The sequence below is a fragment of the Aegilops tauschii genome, chromosome 6 (genome assembly GCF_002575655.3).
Source record: "Aegilops tauschii subsp. strangulata cultivar AL8/78 chromosome 6, Aet v6.0, whole genome shotgun sequence".
NCBI classification, from domain to species: domain Eukaryota; kingdom Viridiplantae; phylum Streptophyta; class Magnoliopsida; order Poales; family Poaceae; genus Aegilops; species Aegilops tauschii.
Genome location: NC_053040.3, coordinates 120,494,712 through 120,513,571, shown reverse-complemented (window position 1 = coordinate 120,513,571; position 18,860 = coordinate 120,494,712). Strand labels below are relative to the sequence as shown.

Here is an 18,860-nt window from a genome sequence, read left to right as displayed (position 1 = left end):
CAAACTACTCTGCTACTTACAATTTCAGCACTTGCAGACATTACCTTACTGAAAACTACTTGTCATTTCCTTCTGCTCCTCGTTGGGTTTGACACTCTTACTTACCAAAATGAGCTACAATTGATCCCCTATACTTGTGGGTCATCACTAATCTAATACTATCACTGGTTAAATGAAGAAGTATGTGGTTCGACACTCTTACTTCCATCGGTGCTCTTTGCTTGTTACCCACTAAGATGATATCCTTCATCAGTTCACCTTAATTGCATTGGAGACGCAGTCGTCTTTCACGTTGGTGCAATTTTATCACACAATTGGCTATGAACCAAATGTTTCCTCGAAGAAGGATCGACGTTGGTACTAAGAGCATAAGTTTTGTATTGATTTCTAAGCCTTCTCACAACTTTGTCTTCATCTCCCCTGTAATTTTATTTTTCCAGCTATTAATTAAATATGTGGTCAGACTTTGATTAAAAAAATGGTGTGGACTAAAAACCTGGATGGACGTAGTAGCCCTCCATTTTTATTTACTCTGCATATTAGATTTGGCCGAAGTCAAACTTTGTAAAGTTTGACCAAGTTAAGCCGAACACAACAAACCATAATTACTGAGAGAGGGCAAACTGTACATACTCTCAAACCTTTCCGATAATTGAAATTTAAATTCTTTATTTATACACCCTCACACGTTTCCGATAATTTGGCGCATGTATGGTTGTTCACTTAAGGAAGGGTAGTGTACCGCACGTGAAGGATAGGAAGTGCGACTAGGACGTGTGGATCGTTAGTTCATCGAAAGTAGTAGTTTTCTTCACTGGTACGTTAAATAAAGAGTTTCGTTTGTACTTACACAATTTAAAATAATTGTTATGGAGAGAATAATAAAACCAATCCAGTATATATTAGTAGAATACACTAGTACTATATTGACGCAGCTTCATTGACTTAGTGCACCTGCCTTTGGGTGTATGACAGGTGGGCCTTGTGAATCCTTGCATCCGCTTCTGGTGAGCCGATCGATCAAAATCTTGTGTCTCACGTGTGTTTGCGCTCCTTTTGCACAATCACGCCCGCATCCAGCCCAAGTGTCTCTGTGAATTTTCCAAAAAGGTCCCCAGCCCATTACTCCCCAATCGTATCTCTTCCGATCTGATCTCTAGTCAACGTTGCAACTCGCCGGCGGCCACGGCCGCCCAATCCCAGTAGCAGGCAAAATATGTACGCGTGGTTGCTGCGAGGGTGCCGACAGCCTGCCGTGTGGGTGGCCGTTGCAACGGCAACCTCGGATGGAGATCCATATTGATTTCCGTCGCATAGGCAGCCTGGGACGACAGCCTCGGACGGAGATCCATGTCGATGACCATCGCATCGGCAGCCTGCGCCGGAGGTCCGCGTACAAGGCGGGCTGCATGCCGGCGGCGACGGCCTGTCATGGAGACAACAGCAAGCGACCACCACACTCCGGCTACGGCCGTGACCAACAGGTTCCGACGAAGACGGGCGACCACCACATCCCAACGACGACGGCGACGGCGACCTCAACAGCACAACCCCGTAGATGACCACCACTGCGACCACATAGCTAGTTTTATTTAGATGAAATCCTCTTGCCGATTGTAGTAGCAGTTCATGTTGTCTGGAATGCAAAATTCAGAAATATTGAATGTCATTTCTCTGGATTTGTTTTTCAGAAAGTTGGGAGAGAGAGACAGAGCAACTGGGAAAGATCATGTGCTGGCTGCCTGGGCTAGAATGGACAATATATCTTCTACGGAAAATGACAATATAAACATGTTTGCTAGAATGAATGAAAGCTTTACTCTCCAGAAAATAGTGTTTTGACTTTCCAAGTCTGATATGCTGCGAACACACTTATACACCTGATAGATGCTAGTTCTAGTATTAAGCAGCCAACATCCCAAGCTGATGAGTGGTTGAATTGAACACTGCTTGTACAACAGAATAAATGGATGAGCTCTCAGTTTGATAAAGATTCCTGTACATGAAAGTCTCCTATGTGATAGCAGCTGCTCCTTGGTATAAATCATAGCATGTCTCTCTGGTATAACAAAACCAGAGCATATTTAGTGTTATGTGCTCCGTGGTATAACAAAACAAGAGCATGTTCAGTGTTATGCGCTGCTTGGTATAACAAAACCAGGGTATGTTCAGGTTTATATGCTCCTTGGTATGACAAAATTAGAGTTGTTCAATATATATCTTGGGCTCCTGCTACTTGGTACACCCCAGTCAACTAAACACTGGTATAAGAAAATAAGAGAAAGACAGTTTGACAGAAGACATATTCTCTTTCATTACAAGAGTTCAGTACCTTAAAAAAATCAAATAACAACTCAAAAGGTGTATAAATTCATGAGTTTTGAAGACAACCGAGGGCCATCATGGAACACCATTTCCCTTCACCTCTTGCACAATCTCAACCCCTTTGCCTTTAATTTTTTTGCTGGGACAATTGCGACTATCATGAAATACTATTTGGTTGCACGTCTTGCACATGCGTGCGACCTTTCCCTTGGCTTCCTTCTTCTTCTTTTTCTGATACTCCTGACTCGTTTCCTTTCCAGTTTTTATTCTTTTGCATCTCCCCACAGTACGAACATTAGTTGGTGGGTGTATGTCAACTTCGGTAGGAATATCGCAACCAATAGAAGCCTCGTACTCTTCTTGTCTAGTGTGCTTCAGACCTGATGCAGGAACCATTTCATCTAAAGGGGCTTCAATTTTCAATACACTTGATGTTAAAAAGTCCATGCCTTCATCTGAGTGTTTGGCCTTTTGAATTAGATCTTCCAACTTATTGCAAATATTACTTCTTTTCAATGTGTTACCTGAAGCCCCATGTCTCGTACTGAATCACAGTTCACGTTCTGTAGTTGTAGCGCTTTCGACGACCACATCAGGGCATGTGAGATGGGTTTGCTGATAGCTAGATGCGGAGGCAAATGCAGAGTAGCCTCTTGGTTGATGGAAGGAGGGTGAGCAGGTTCCTTCCATTGTAGTCGAAGCAGCTTCCATAGCAGCAGTAGCCGGCATGCTGCCCAGTTGTGGCGTATCGCGCGAGGAGACTTGGCCTGCTGTGCAGATCAGGAGTTGGGAGATGCTTTCCGTTGTGTTCATCGTGACGACGTTCGCCGTGCAGATAGGCACTTGGTACATGCTTTTCGTCGTGTCCGTCACAACGACGTCCGCCGTGCCGATCGGGACTTGGGACATGCTTCCCGTTGTGCCCGTCGTGGCGACATTGTTGGGGAACGTAGTAATTTCAAAAAAATTCCTACGCACACGCAAGATCATGGTGATGCATAGCAACGAGAGGGGAGAGTGTTGTCCACGTACCCTCGTAGACCGAAAGCGAAAGCGTTAAGACAACGCGGTTGATGTAGTCGTACGTCTTCACGATCCGACCGATCAAGTACCGAACGCACGACACCTCCGAGTTCAGCACATGTTCAGCTCGATGACGTTCCTCGAACTCCGATCCAGCCGAGTGTTGAGAGAGAGTTTCGTCAGCACGACGGCGTGGTGACGATGATGATGTTCTACCGACGCAGGGCTTCGCCTAAGCACCGCTACGATATTATCGAGGTGTAATATGGTGGAGGGGGCACCGCACACGGCTAAGAGATCTATAGATCAATTGTTGTGTCTCTGGGGTGCCCCCTGCCCCCGTATATAAAGGAGCAAGGGGGTAGGCGGCCGGCCTAGGAGGAGGGCGCGCCAAGGGGGGAGTCCTACTCCTAGGACTCCTCCTTTCCTTGTTGGAGTAGGAAAAGGGAAGGGAGAAGGAGAAGGAAGGAAGGGGGCACCCCCTCCCTAGTCCAATTCGGACTAGTCCATGGGGAGGGGTGCGGCCACCCTTTGGGGCCTTTCTCTCCTTTCCCGTATGGCCCATTAAGGCCCAATACGAATTCCCGTAACTCTCCGGTACTCCGAAAAATACCCGAATCACTCGGAACCTTTCCGATGTCCAAATATAGTCATCCAATATATCGATCTTTACGTCTCGACCATTTCGAGACTCCTTGTCATGTCCCCGATCTCATCCGGGACTCCGAACTCCTTCGGTACATCAAAACTCATAAACTCATAATAAAACTGTCATCGTAACGTTAAGCGTGCGGACCCTACGGGTTCGAGAACTATGTAGACATGACCGAGACACGTCTCCGGTCAATAACCAACAGTGGGACCTGGATGCCCATATTGGTTCCCACATATTCTATGAAGATCTTTATCGGTCAAACCGCATAACAACATACGTTGTTCCCTTTGTCATCGGTATGTTACTTGCCCGAGATTCGATCGTCGGTATCTCGATACCTAGTTCAATCTCATTACCGGCAAGTCTCTTTACTCGTTCCGTAATACATCACCCCGCAACTAACTCATTAGTTACAATGCTTGCAAGGCTTATAGTGATGTGCATTACGGAGTGGGCCCAGAGATACCTCTCCGACAATCGGAGTGACAAATCCTAATCTCGAAATACGCCAACCCAACAAGTACCTTTGGAGACACCTGTAGAGCACCTTTATAATCACCCAGTTACGTTGTGACGTTTGGTAGCACACAAAGTGTTCCTCCGGTAAACGGGAGTTGCATAATCTCATAGTCATAGGAACATGTATAAGTCATGAAGAAAGCAATAGCAACATACTAAACGATCGAGTGCTAAGCTAACGGAATGGGTCAAGTCAATCATATCATTCTCCTAATGATATGATCCCGTTAATCAAATGACAACTCATGTCTATGGCTAGGAAACATAACCATCTTTGATTAACGAGCTAGTCAAGTAGAGGCATACTAGTGACACTCTGTTTGTCTATGTATTCATACATGTATCATGTTTCCGGTTAATACAATTCTAGCATGAATAATAAACATTTATCATGATATAAGGAAATAAATAATAACTTTATTATTGCCTCTAGGGCATATTTCCTTCAGTCTCCCACTTGCACTAGAGTCAATAATCTAGTTCACATCGCCATGTGATTTAACATCAATAGTTCACATCACCATGTGATTAACACCCATAGTTCACATCGTCATGTGACCAACACCCAAAGGGTTTACTAGAGTCAATAATCTAGTTCACATCGCTATGTGATTAACACCAAAGAGTACTAAGGTGTGATCATGTTTTGCTTGTGAGATAATTTTAGTCAACGGGTCTGTCACATTCAGATCCGTAAGTATTTTGCAAATTTCTATGTCTACAATGCTCTACACGGAGCTACTCTAGCTAATTGCTCCCACTTTCAATATGTATCTAGACCGAGACTTAGAGTCATCTAGATTAGTGTCAAAACTTGCATCGACGTAACCATTTACGACGAACCTTTTGTCACTTCCATAATCGAGAAACATATCCTTATTCCACTAAGGATAATTTTGACCGCTGTCCAGTGATCTACTCCTAGATCACTATTGTACTCCCTTGCCAAAATCAGTGTAGGGTATACAATAGATCTGGTACACAGCATGACATATTTTATAGAACCTATGGCCGAGGCATAGGGAATGACTTTCATTCTCTTTCTATCTTCTGCCGTGGTCGGGCTTTGAGTCTTACTCAATTTCACACCTTGTAACACAGGCAAGAACTCTTTCTTTGACTGTTCCATTTTGAACTACTTCAAAATCTTGTTAAGGTATGTACTCATTAAAAAAACTTTTCAAGCGTCTTGATCTATCTCTATAGATCTTGATGCTCAATATGTAAGCAGCTCAACGAGGTCTTTCTTTGAAAAACTCCATTCAAACACTCCTTTATGCTTTGTAGAATAATTCTACATTATTTCTGATCAACAATATGTCATTCACATATACTTATCAGAAATGCTGTAGTGCTCCCACTCACTTTCTTGTAAATACAGGCTTCACCGCAAGTCTGTATAAAACTATATCCTTTGATCAACTTATCAAAGCGTATATTCCAACTCCGAGATGCTTGCACCAGTCCATAGATGGATCGCTGGAGCTTGCATATTTTGTTAGCACCTTTAGGATTGACAAAACCTTCTGGTTGCATCATATACAACTCTTTTTTAATAAATCCATTAAGGAATGCAGTTTTGTTTATCCATTTGCCAGATTTCATAAAATGCGGCAATTGCTAACATGATTCGGACAGACATAAGCATTGCTGCGAGTGAGAAAATCTCATTGTAGTCAACACCTTGAACTTTGTCAAAACCCGTTTTTTTTCGACAAGTCTAGCTTTGTAGATAGTAACGCTACTATCAGCGTCCGTCTTCCTCTTGAAGATCCATTTAATCTCAATGGCTCGCCAATCATTGGGCAAGTCAATCAAAGTCCATACTTTGTTCTCATACATGCATCTCATCTCAGATTTCATGGTCTCAAGCCATTTTGCGGAATCTGGGCTCACCATCGCTTCTTCATAGTTTGTAGGTTTGTCATGGTCTAGTAACATAACCTCCAGAACAGGATTACCGTACCACTTTGGTGCAGATCTTACTTTGGTTGACCTACGAGGTTCAGTAATAACTTGATCTGAAGTTCCATGATCATCATCATTAACTTCCTCACTAATTGGTATAGGCGTCACAGAAACTGGTTTCTGCGATGAACTACTTTCCAATAAGGGAGCAGGTACAATTACCTCATCAAGTTCTACTTTCCTCCCACTCACTTCTTTCGAGAGAAACTCCTTCTCTAGAAAGGATCCATTCTTAGCAACGAATTTCTTGCCTTCGGATCTGTGATAGAAGGTGTACCCAACTGTCTCCTTTGGGTATCCTATGAAGACACATTTCTCCGATTTGGGTTTGGGCTTATCAGGATGAAACCTTTTCACATAAGCATCGCAACCCCAAACTTTAAGAAACGATAACTTTGGTTTCTTGCCAAACCACAGTTCATATGGTGTCGTCTCAAACGGATTAAGATGGTGCCCCTTTTTTACGTGAATGCAGCTGTCTCTAATGCATAACCCAAAACTATAGTGGTAAATCGATAAGAAACATCATAGATTGCACTATATCCAATAAAGTACGGTTATGACGTTCAGACACACCATTAAGCTGTGGTGTTCCAGGTGGCACGAATTTGTGAAACTATTCCACATTTTTTTTAATTGAAGACCAAACTCGTAACTCAAATATTTGTCTCCGCGATCAGATCGTAGAAACCTTATTTTCTTGTCACGATGATTTTCCACTTCACTCTGAAATTCTTTGAACTTTTCAAATGTTTCAGACTTATGTTTCATCAAGTAGATATACCCATATCTGCTCAAATCATCTGTGAAGGTCAGAAAATAACGATACCCGCCGCGAGCCTCAACACTCATCGGATCGCATACATCAGTATGTATTATTTCTGAATAAGTCAGTTGCTCTCTTCATGGTTCCGGAGAACGGCGTTTTAGTCATCTTGCCCATGAGGCACGGTTCGCAAGCATCAAGTGATTCATAATGAAGTGATTCCAAAATCCCATCAGTATGGATTTTCTTCATGCGCTTTACACCAATATGACCTAAACGGCAGTGCCACAAATAAGTTGCACTATCATTATTAACTTTGCATCTTTTGGCTTCATTTTTATGAATATGTGTATCACTACGATCGAGATCCAACAAACCATTTTATTGGGTGTATGACCATAGAAGGTTTTATTCATGTAAACAGAACAACAATTATTCTCTAATTTAAATGAATAACCGTATTGCAACAAACATGATCAAATCATATTCATGCTCAACGCAAACACCAAATAACACTTATTTAGTTTCAACACTAATCCCGAAAGTATAGGGAGTGTGCGATGATGATCATATCAATCTTGGAACTACTTCCAACACACATCGTCACCTCGCCTTTTACTAGTCTCTGTTTATTCTGCAACTCCCGTTTCGAGTTACTACTCTTAGCAACTGAACCAGTGTCAAATACCGAGGGGTTGCTACGAACACTAGTAAAATACACATCAATAATCTGTATATCAAATATACCTTTGTTCACTTTTGCCATCCTTCTTATCCACCAAATATTTAGGGCAGTTCCGCTTCCAGTGACCAGTCTCTTTGCAGTAGAAGCACTTAGTCTCAGGCTTAGGTCCAGACTTGGGCTTCTTCACTTGAGAAGCAACTTGCTTGTCGTTCTTCTTGAAGTTCCCCTTCTATCCCTTTGCCCTTTTCTTGAAACTAGTGGTCTTGTTAACCATCAACACTTGATGCTCTTTCTTGATTTCTACCTTCATCGATTTCACCATCGCGAAGAGCTCGGGAATTACTTTCGTCATCCCTTACATACTATAGTTCATCACGAAGTTCTACTAACTTGGTGATGGTGACTAGGGAATTCTGTCAATCACTATTTTATCTGGAAGATTAACTCCCACTTGATTCAAGCGATTGTAGTACCCAGACAATCTGAGCACATGCTCACTGCTTGAGCTATTCTCCTCCATATTTTAGCTATAGAACTTGTTGGAGACTTCATATCTCTCAACTCGGGTATTTGCTTGAAATATTAACTTCAACTCCTGGAACATCTCATATGGTCCATGACGTTCAAAACGTCTTTGAAGTCCCGATTCTAAGCCGTTAAGCATGGTGCACTAAACTATCAAGTAGTCATCATATTGAGCTAGCCAAACATTCATAACGTCTGCATCTGCTCCTGCAATAGGTCTGTCACCTAGCGGTGCATCAAGAACATAATTCTTCTGAGCAGCAATGAGGATAATCCTCAGATCACGGATCCAATCCGCATCTTTGCTACTAACATCTTTCAACATAATTTTTCTCTAGGAACACATCAAAAATAAACACAGGGAAGCAACAACGCGAGCTATTGATCTACAACATAATTTGCAAAATACTATCAGGACTAAGTTCATGATAAATTTAAGTTCAATTAATCATATTACTTAAGAACTCCCACTTAGATAGACATCCCTCTAATCCTCTAAGTGATCACGTGATCCATATCAACTAAACCATGTCCGATCATCACGTGAGATGGAGTAGTTTCAATGGTGAACATCACTTTGTTGATCATATCTACTATATGATTCACGCTCGACCTTTCGGTCTCCGTGTTCCGAGGCCATATCTGCATATGCTAGGCTCGTCAAGTTTAACCTGAGTATTCCGCGTGTGCAACTGTTTTGCACCCGTTGTATTTGAACGTAGAGCCTATGACATCCGATCATCACGTGGTGTCTCAGCACGAAGAACTTTCGCAACGGTGCATACTCAGGGAGAACACTTTTATCTTGAAATTTTAGTGAGAGACATCTAATAATGCTACCGTCAATCAAAGCAAGATAAGATGCATAAAAGATAAATATCACATGCAATCAATATAAGTGATATGATATGGCCATCATCATCTTGTGCTTGTGATCTCCATCTCCGAAGCACCGTCATGATCACCGTCGTCACCGGCGCGACACCTTGATCTCCATCGTAGCGTCGTTGTCGTCTCCCCAACTATTGCTTCTACGACTATCGCTACCGCTTAGTGATAAAGTAAAACAATTACATGGCGATTGCATTGCATACAATAAAGCGACAACCATATGGCTCCTGCCAGTTGCCGATAACTCGGTTACAAAACATGATCATCTCATACAATAAAATTCAGCATCATGTCTTGACCATATCACATCACAACATGCCCTGCAAAAACAAGTTAGACGTCCTCTACTTTGTTGTTGCAAGTTTTACGTGGCTGCTACGGGCTTAGCAAGAACTGTTCTTACCTACGCATCAAAACCACAACGATAGTTTGTCAAGTTGGTGCTGTTTTAACCTTCGCAAGGACCGGGCGTAGCCACACTCGGTTCAACTAAAGTGAGAGAGACAGACACCCGCCAGTCACCTTTAAGCAACGAGTACTCGCAACGGTGAAACCAGTCTCGCGTAAGCGTACGTGTAATGTCGGTCCGGGCCGCTTCATCTCACAATACCTCCGAACCAAAGTATGACATGCTGGTAAGCAGTATGACTTATATCGCCCACAACTCACTTGTGTTCTACTCGTGCATATAACATCAACGCATAAAACCAGGCTCGGATGCCACTCTTGGGGAACGTAGTAATTTCAAAAAAAATTCCTACGCACACGCAAGATCATGGTGATGCATAGCAACGAGAGGGGAGAGTGTTGTCCACGTACCCTCGTAGACCGAAAGCGGAAGCGTTAACACAACGCGGTTGATGTAGTCGTACGTCTTCATGATCCGATCGATCAAGTACCGAACGCACGGCACCTCCGAGTTCAGCACACGTTCAGCTCGATGACGTCACTCGAACTCCGATCCAGCCGAGTGTTGAGGGAGAGTTTCGTCAGCACGACGGCGTGGTGACGATGATGATGTTCTACCGACGCAGGGCTTCACCTAAGCACCGCTACAATATTATCGAGGTGTAATATGGTGGAGGGGGGCACCGCACACGGCTAAGAGATCAATGATCAATTGTTGTGTCTATGGGGTGCCCCCTGCCCCCGTATATAAAGGAGCAAGGGGGGAGGCGGCCGGCCTAGGAGGAGGGCGCGCCAAGGGGGGAGTCCTACTCCCACCGGGAGTAGGACTCCTCCTTTCCTTGTTGGAGTACGAAAAGGGAAGGGAGAAGGAGAAAGAAGGAAGGGGGCGCCCCCTCCCTAGTCCAATTCGGACTAGTCCATGGGGGGGTGCAGCCACCCTTTGGGGCCTTTCTCTCCTTTCCCGTATGACCCATTAAGGCCCAATACGAATTCCCGTAACTCTCCGGTACTCCGAAAAATACCCGAATCACTCGGAACCTTTCCGATGTCCAAATATAGTCGTCCAATATATCGATCTTTACGTCTCGACCATTTCGAGACTCCTCGTCATGTCCCCGATCTCATCCGGGACTCCGAACTCCTTCGGTACATCAAAACTCATAAACTCATAATAAAACTGTTATCGTAACGTTAAGCGTGCGGACCCTACGGGTTCGAGAACTATGTAGACATGACCGAGACACGTCTCCGGTCAATAACCAATAGCGGGACCTGGATGCCCATATTGGTTCCCACATATTCTACGAAGATCTTTATCGGTCAAACCGCATAACAACATACGTTGTTCCCTTTGTCATCGGTATGTTACTTGCCCGAGATTCAATCGTCGGCATCTCGATACCTAGTTCAATCTCGTTACCGGCAAGTCTCTTTAGTCGTTCCGTAATACATCATCCCGCAACTAACTCATTAGTTACAATGCTTGCAAGGCTTATAGTGATGTGCATTACCGAGTGGGCCCAGAGATACCTCTCCGACAATCGGAGTGACAAATCCTAATCTCGAAATACGCCAACCCAACAAGTACCTTTGGAGACACCTGTAGAGCACCTTTATAATCACCCAGTTACGTTGTGACGCTTGGTAGCACACAAAGTGTTCCTCTGGTAAACGGGAGTTGCATAATCTCATAGTCATAGGAACATGTATAAGTCATGAAGAAAGCAATAGCAACATACTAAACGATCGAGTGCTAAGCTAACGGAATGGGTCAAGTCAATCATATCATTCTCCTAATGATATGATCCCGTTAATCAAATGACAACTCATGTCTATGGCTAGGAAACATAACCATCTTTGATTAATGAGCTAGTCAAGTAGAGGCATACTAGTGACACTCTGTTTGTCTATGTATTCACACATGTATCATGTTTCCGGTTAATACAATTCTAGCATGAATAATAAACATTTATCATGATATAAGGAAATAAATAATAACTTTATTATTGCCTCTAGGGCATATTTCCTTCAGACGTCCGCCGTGCTGATTGGGAGTTGGGTCATGCTTCTCGTCGTGTCCGTCGCGGTGACCTCCTCCATGTTGATCGGGAATTGGAAGGTGCTTTCCGTGTGTCCGTCGATGCGTTCATTGGGAGATGGTCGTGCAGGCCGTGGCCGCCGGTGAGGTGTAGGTTGCAACGTTGACTAGAGATCAGATCGGAAGAGATACGATTGGGGAGTAATGGGCTGGGGACCTTTTTGCAAAATTCACAGAGACACTTGGGCTGGATGCGGGCGTGATTGTGCAAAAGGAGCGCAAACACACGTGAGACACAAGATTTTGATCGATCGGCTCACCAGAAGCGGATGCAAGGATTCACAAACATATGCGGATTCACAGGATACGATATATATATACACACACGTTGGAGGCTCAACGTTCCTTTGCTAGGGTTTGCTATATTCACAGTCTCTCGCCCTCTTCACCAGATCTAAACAAGACTGCGTTGGCCTCTGTCTCTCTCTCCCCCCTCACAGCTAGTGAAGGAGCCGTTCGGATCTCGTCGCACCAGGAAGGGGAGGAGGTGAAATGTTCACCCTATCGCCTTTGGCGAGGAAGGCAATCCATTGCCGGTTGCGCTGCTCTCTTTCACCCAGCGCCTGTGCGGGAGAGCCACCGGCCCCTTCTTCCCGCTGCCATAGGTAGTGTGGGTAGATCTGGCCTCCCGCCGCACGCCTAGCCACATCCCGACGACCCTAAGGTATAAGTTTCTTTGAAACCGTCATTGCTCTAGCTGCATGCGGATCTTTTTCGATTCTATAGTCGAATCTAGGTCTTGGTTCAAAGAGGAAATAAGGGTGCGGTGGAGCATGAATCTAGGACGTGGTTCAATGAGGAAAGGAGGGAGGGAAAGTAGTATAGACTGGCTATCCAGCCGCTTTGTTGGTCGAAAAGGGAAAAAGGGGGTAACCCAGTACACACATCTGTAAGGAACCGATCTCTTTGTTGAAAAAGGAAAGAAACTGGGGGGTCGAGTAGTTTGTGTAGGACTAGATTTGCTGCCCTCACATAGGAAAAAGGTTCAAAGAGAACAAATATGGGACCAATGCAGATATGCTGCTTGGCAACATACTCTGCATCACCCATTTATACGTGTGGACGCACATGGTGCTGGCATGTCCCATGTCCCATACAACTATTTTGCTGTTGTTAATTTAAGAATGCCGCTGGAAAATTGAAGCAATGCCACTGTTAAAAGTAAATTACATTTCTAACTAATGTTGTTTTAAAAGAATGTCTCTGTTAATATGAATCAATGCAACTGTTTTAGAAATGCTACTGCCCTACTTTGTTTTCCATCAAGATAAGTTAGATGCTTTTGTTTGTCGCCGTTTGTTTCATCCTCCTTTATTGGCCAGTAATTGTTTCCTTTTTTGCCTCTGTTAAAACAGGGATATCTATTCAACTTGTTGCTATAGCGAACTTAAATGTCACACCGGAAACTTTGCTTGATTTCAGTGCAACTGCACAAAACGAGATTGGATTTCCTACTCATGTTGGTAGATTTGTATTTTATCTTGTCTGTCTCATGAAAGGTCAGTATGGGCCTTCATCCACATGATTGTGGAGTGTGCTTTGAGATGATGTGCTACTTGTATTGGTACTGTTTTAGATAAATGTTGAATTGAAGCTATTGAATTGCTCTTTTTTCCCATTAAGTTGTGAACAAAAATGGGACCAACCCAGACTTGATGCTTGTGCTTTGTTACAACAAAATCTGCATCACCCCCTTTATAAGTAGATGGAAGCACATGGTGTTGTTGCACCCACTCTCCCCTGGAACTATTTATGTTTTCTGTTAATCTAATGCCACTGGTAAAATTAAGCAATGCCACTCTCAGAATTAACTATTGAATCTTAGTTCAAAACTACAACACTTGCTAGGGATTGGCATGATTACCATTTTTGTAGTCGCATGTTTCATCCTCCTTTATTGGCCAGTAATTGATTCCTTTTTTTGCCTCTGTTAAAACAGGGATATCTATTCAACTTGTTGCTACTGCGACATTTTTCTTCGCTACGCGAAACACTTTTGTTTTAAGAGTGTTTTGTGCAGTTCAACTTGAATGTCACACCGGCGACTTTGCTTAATTTTGGTGGAACTGCACAAAAGGAGACCAGATTTCCATATATGTGTTCTTTTTGACTATATACTGCAAGGCAACAGCCTCACAGTCCTTTATTAATAACTAAAAGAAAGCAGTATAGTTACAATTATACAAATTTACAGAAAAAAGAGAGAAAAGATACTTACAAGCAAAGAGGCTAAGAAAGGTTAGCTATCCAAGACAGTAAACTATCTTTATATTTACACCTAATCCTATGAGACAGGAGAGAGATGTCATGAATAAAGTTCCTTCTCCATGCTCTAAAAGAAGGTTGCTCATTTCTGAAGATCTTTCCATTCCTATGTGTCCAAATATTCCAAGTAGCAGTGAAGGCAACCTCAGTGACGAAAGGATGACCGAAATCCCTCCTAACTGATTGAGCCATCTCATATGTGGTTTGGTCCGGTTGAACGGACCAAGAAATCCCACGATAATTCCAAACCCTTTGGCTAAAATTGCAAGCAAAGAAAAGATGAGCCCGATCTTCATGTTGTTCAAGGTTGCATAGCACACATGTGTCATCCTGGATGATCCAATGACGACGTTGCATCATATCCCTAGTGTTCAAACGATCCATTAAAAGAAGCCGGCCAAACACTTTGAACTTGAGTGTGCATGCACACTTCCAAATCCATTTAAAGATGGGGTCAACCACTAGGTGTGAGAAGCAAGAGTCATAGTATATCTTTGACATAAAAACACCAGACTTCGAAGGCCACTTCCAAATGTCATTGCTCTCACCATCCAGATTGATCAAAGGCAGCAGGACCAGGAGCTGAGATAATTCTGAGTAGGCCTCCTGTGACAGAGGCAAATGGAAATGATCCAAGACATCAGGCCCCTCCATAAACTCCTTGACAGTGATTGCATCATCAACTACAAATGAATGTAGCCTCAGGAAACAGTCATGTAAAAGAACAACACGATTTCACAGCTGCCAACGGTCGAGCCAAAAAAGCACCGTGTCGCCTACATGAACTTGTGGAACAGCAAGCTTGCAGAAATCAGGGTATAAACGCATGACATCACACCACCAAAAGGAGCCGCAGTTCTGGGTGCTTTGAGGTGGTGACGATGCATAATATGTGTCCCAAATTAATGATACCCAAGGCACATCCACTTTATTATAGAACTTGAAAAGATGCTTTAGTAACAAAGCCTCATTTTGAATGCCCAAGTTAAGAACACCCAAACCGCCGAATTTCTTAGGGCGACAGACTAAATCCCAAGCCGCTAATGATTGAGATTTCCATATATGTGTTGAGATCTCTTTCAGGTCTTCCTCGTGAGTTGTTTCAAATCTTGGTCTTGAAAGGTCAGTACTGACTTTCATCCACATGATGCTGCAGTGTACTTTGAGATGTTGTGCTACTTGTATTGGTACTGTTTTGGATAAATGTTGAATTGAAGCTATTGAACTGCTATCTTTTACCACTAAGTGAGCAAAAATTGTTCCAACCCAGACATGATGATTGTTTCTTTGTTACAACAAAACTCTGCATCATCCCCTTTATAACTAGATGTAAGCACATGGTGTTGTTGCGCCCACTCCCCCTGGAACTGTTTATGCTTTTTGTTAATCTAATGCCATTGGTAAAATTAAGCAATGCCACTCTCAGAATTAACTACTGAATCTTAGTTCAAAACTACAACACTTGTTAGGGATCGACAGGAGTACCATTTCTGTTAGGATCGGCCGGAGTACATGTTTAAGAAATGTATTGTTCAGATAATGTCTGTGTTATTATATATCAGTTACAGTGTTTGACAAATGATACTATCCTGCTTTGTAGTTCTTTCTACATGTTTAACCAAGGTATTGTTAAGATAATGTCTCTGTTAAAATGAATCAGTCGCATTGTTTTAGGAATGGTACTTTTTTGCTTTGTCATTCTTTATACATGTTGAAACAAGGCATTGCTAAGATAATGTCTCAGTTAATATGAATGAATCACACTGATTGAGAATTGCTACTCTCCTGCTTTGTTTCCCATTAAGATAAGGTAGATCAGTAGGTGTTTTTCTTCTTGGAGTACAAGTCATCAATCGTTATTTCTCAGTAATTGTTTTCCTTATACCTATTGTTGCTTATAGGGATATCAAAATTAAAGCTCGGTTTTATTTCGACTTTGATTTTAGTTGAACTGCACAAAAGGAGCCGATGTGTCTAAGGCAAACTAGTGCATTAGTGGGTCCAGTTGGTCTTACCACTTTGCAGAAATAAGTAGTCATTGTTTGCGCTACATTACAGAAGGAATGATCGAGAAGCTTTACAGAGTATTAGTAGACGCTGGTGACATGACTAGTCTGCAGAGAGCATGGGCAACTCAACAACACGTGGAGTGCAAAATTCACTCCACAAGGAAAGGTATGACCAAGTCAGTTGCCGACGCATCTGTAACAAACAAGGTCAGTATCAGCCTTCCTCCACATGATTGTGCTTTGTTATGTTGTGCTACTTATATTGTCGTATTGTTTTGAATAAATGTTTAATTCAAGCTATTGTATTGCTATCTTTTCCTGTTAAAGATGATGAAGATGATTATAGTTGTAAGTGTATGTTTAATCAACTAGTACCACTATTATATTCATCACGCTTTTTCTGTATTTATGCAGACTGGGATGCTGAGCTTGATTTTAGTGGAACTGCACAAAATGTTCAAATGGTCCGTGTCCTCCATAATGCTTCATCATGCACAATAGATCGAATGGTTCTCTAATCATTCGTCGTCACCTTGAGCCACCGGACTATCTGTTTGAATGGAGCTGCCAACGTCGGCCATTAAGAAGGGTAAGAAGAAAGAAAAAAAGAGATGGCTGCTTTACTTGTGGTTCGGAGGAACACTGGGCAAACAAGTGCCCAAACAAGTACAAGAATCCAGGACAGGACTCCAAGTCTGTCAATGTCAGTCTAAGCAACAATGATGGGGCATCTGGGTATGGTAATCTGTTTACCGTACTTTCAGTTTGTTAGTCCACCGATTGGTGGGTTGACACTGGGGCCAATATTCATGTGTGTGCTGATGTGTCTTTGTTTTCTTGCAAGCATATAAATACGAAATCCATAGGGATGCTCAGCTTGATTTTAGTGGAACTGCACAAAATGTTCAGATGGTTCGTGTCCTGCATAATAATTCATAATGCACAATACATCGAATGGTTCTCTAATCATTCGTCATCACCTTGAGCCACCGGAATATCAGATGACAAACTGATGACAAACCCTGCCCGTTCCACAATCATAGGCATTACATATTTTAAATGGGAAAATCTTGTCAAAGTTTAATCATTGATGTTAGCAAGAAGACATTAGTTTAATATATTGGAATTGGAAAACCTTGTCAATTTTTGCTCATTGATGTTAGCCAGAAGACATGCATTTGATATTTTTGAGTGGGACGCCCTTTGCTGTGAGCAACGTCGATCGTTTTCCTATTCCCGTCTTCAGTTCAGAAGTAAATATTTACTCTGCTGAGATGCATAGTCACATGAATGTTGACTTGTGTAAGGTATTTTAAGAGTACGTTCTGAATGTTTTCTATGTAATGCCAGGCCTTGTGAGTTTGATTGCAAAGTTGAGCTTGGAATGCTGTGGCATGCGGCATCACGAGCTGTTCACCATGCCTCCTGAGAATAATGCTTCATATTGTTTGCATGTTGATCTAATGCATGTGATTTGCATGTTAAGAAGATCATCCTCTTCTGTTGTTTCTGTGCTTAAGAAGTTCATTGTCTTATGTTTCATTCATAGCCTATACGACAACTCGGGTAGGTTAGAGGTGAAACCATATGATCTTCCGACCAACTCATCATCTTAGACCATGATTGGATCGTTGTTTTCCAACCAAACCCGCTTGTAAAACTGATGCTTGTAAATAAAAGCAGATGGTCTTGGGCGAAGCGCTTGGTTGGGCGATTTCGACTAGTAAAATATACACTGGTCTCTCAAATTACACGCATAACTCGCCGGTTTTCGTTACAGACCTCGGGACCTCGGTTTCATTACGCCTGTATTTTACGCGTTGTTTCCGATGATGAGTAAATTACACTTGTATCTTAATACATGTGTGAAATAAACCAGAGCTCCCAAGCGCGGGCTTACCGTTTCATGCTGTCTCAGTCTCTCGAAGGTGCTCATAGGTGTCCGATGATCCTGGCTTCCTGAATGAGCAGCGGGCGCTATATCAGACCATTTGTAGGGCCCGCGAGGCCCTCTCTGTCGTCCTTCGAGTTGTTGCGCTCGCTGTGGCACCGAGCATTATCAACATGGTCAACAAACATGAGGATCAAGGAGATGACTTTATTTTGACTGGATGACAGTAGGGACCCACTAGGGCCATAGCCGTACATACACAAGTTCCTCCTTATTATATACAACTACAAATTTTTTTGCTTCCTCCTGGTTTCCTGACATCACGGTCCCACACCATCGTCAACCTATATAGTCAATAAACAAGAGAATTGCACAAGGAGCGGGCGACGGTTGGGACCCAGCATCTCGAGTAGTATTTGTTTTTTTAGGTGTAAGCGGAGTTTTTATTGAGCGATGTTTTTGTTGTTGTTCAGAGGAGCAAGGTATCAACTGGGCGGGCTGTGGCCCGTCTAGCCCAGGCTATTATTTCATGTCGACCAAATATCCAGCCCAGATATTATTTTTTCAAGGTGAAAATGGCTAGCCCAGCTATACTTTTTGTGCGGAATACCCAACCCAGGTCAACTTGTTATTCTCGGCCCCGCTGGGTTGTAAATCTTTCCTATTAGTCCTAACAAGAAAATGGGCTTTAAGAAATAATAAATGGGATGTAATTATAAAAACTGGGATGTAAATATACAAAAATGCACCAAGCAGGTAATTAGTTTCAAAAATATTATTGTTTGAATTTGGAAATTTTCATTTCATTACTTATTGCACGCGTAGTAGTTTT

General features: G+C 42.7%; 1 long non-coding RNA gene across 1 annotated transcript; it reads left to right on the top strand.

Moving 5' to 3' along the window:
- The first annotated feature begins 1,075 nt into the window (after positions 1-1,075).
- On the top strand, positions 1,076-1,813 carry LOC120967427 (uncharacterized). Its single transcript, XR_012186820.1, has 2 exons — positions 1,076-1,554; positions 1,692-1,813. It is a non-coding gene; the product is annotated as an uncharacterized lncRNA (long non-coding RNA).
- Positions 1,814-18,860: the final 17,047 nt, after the last annotated feature.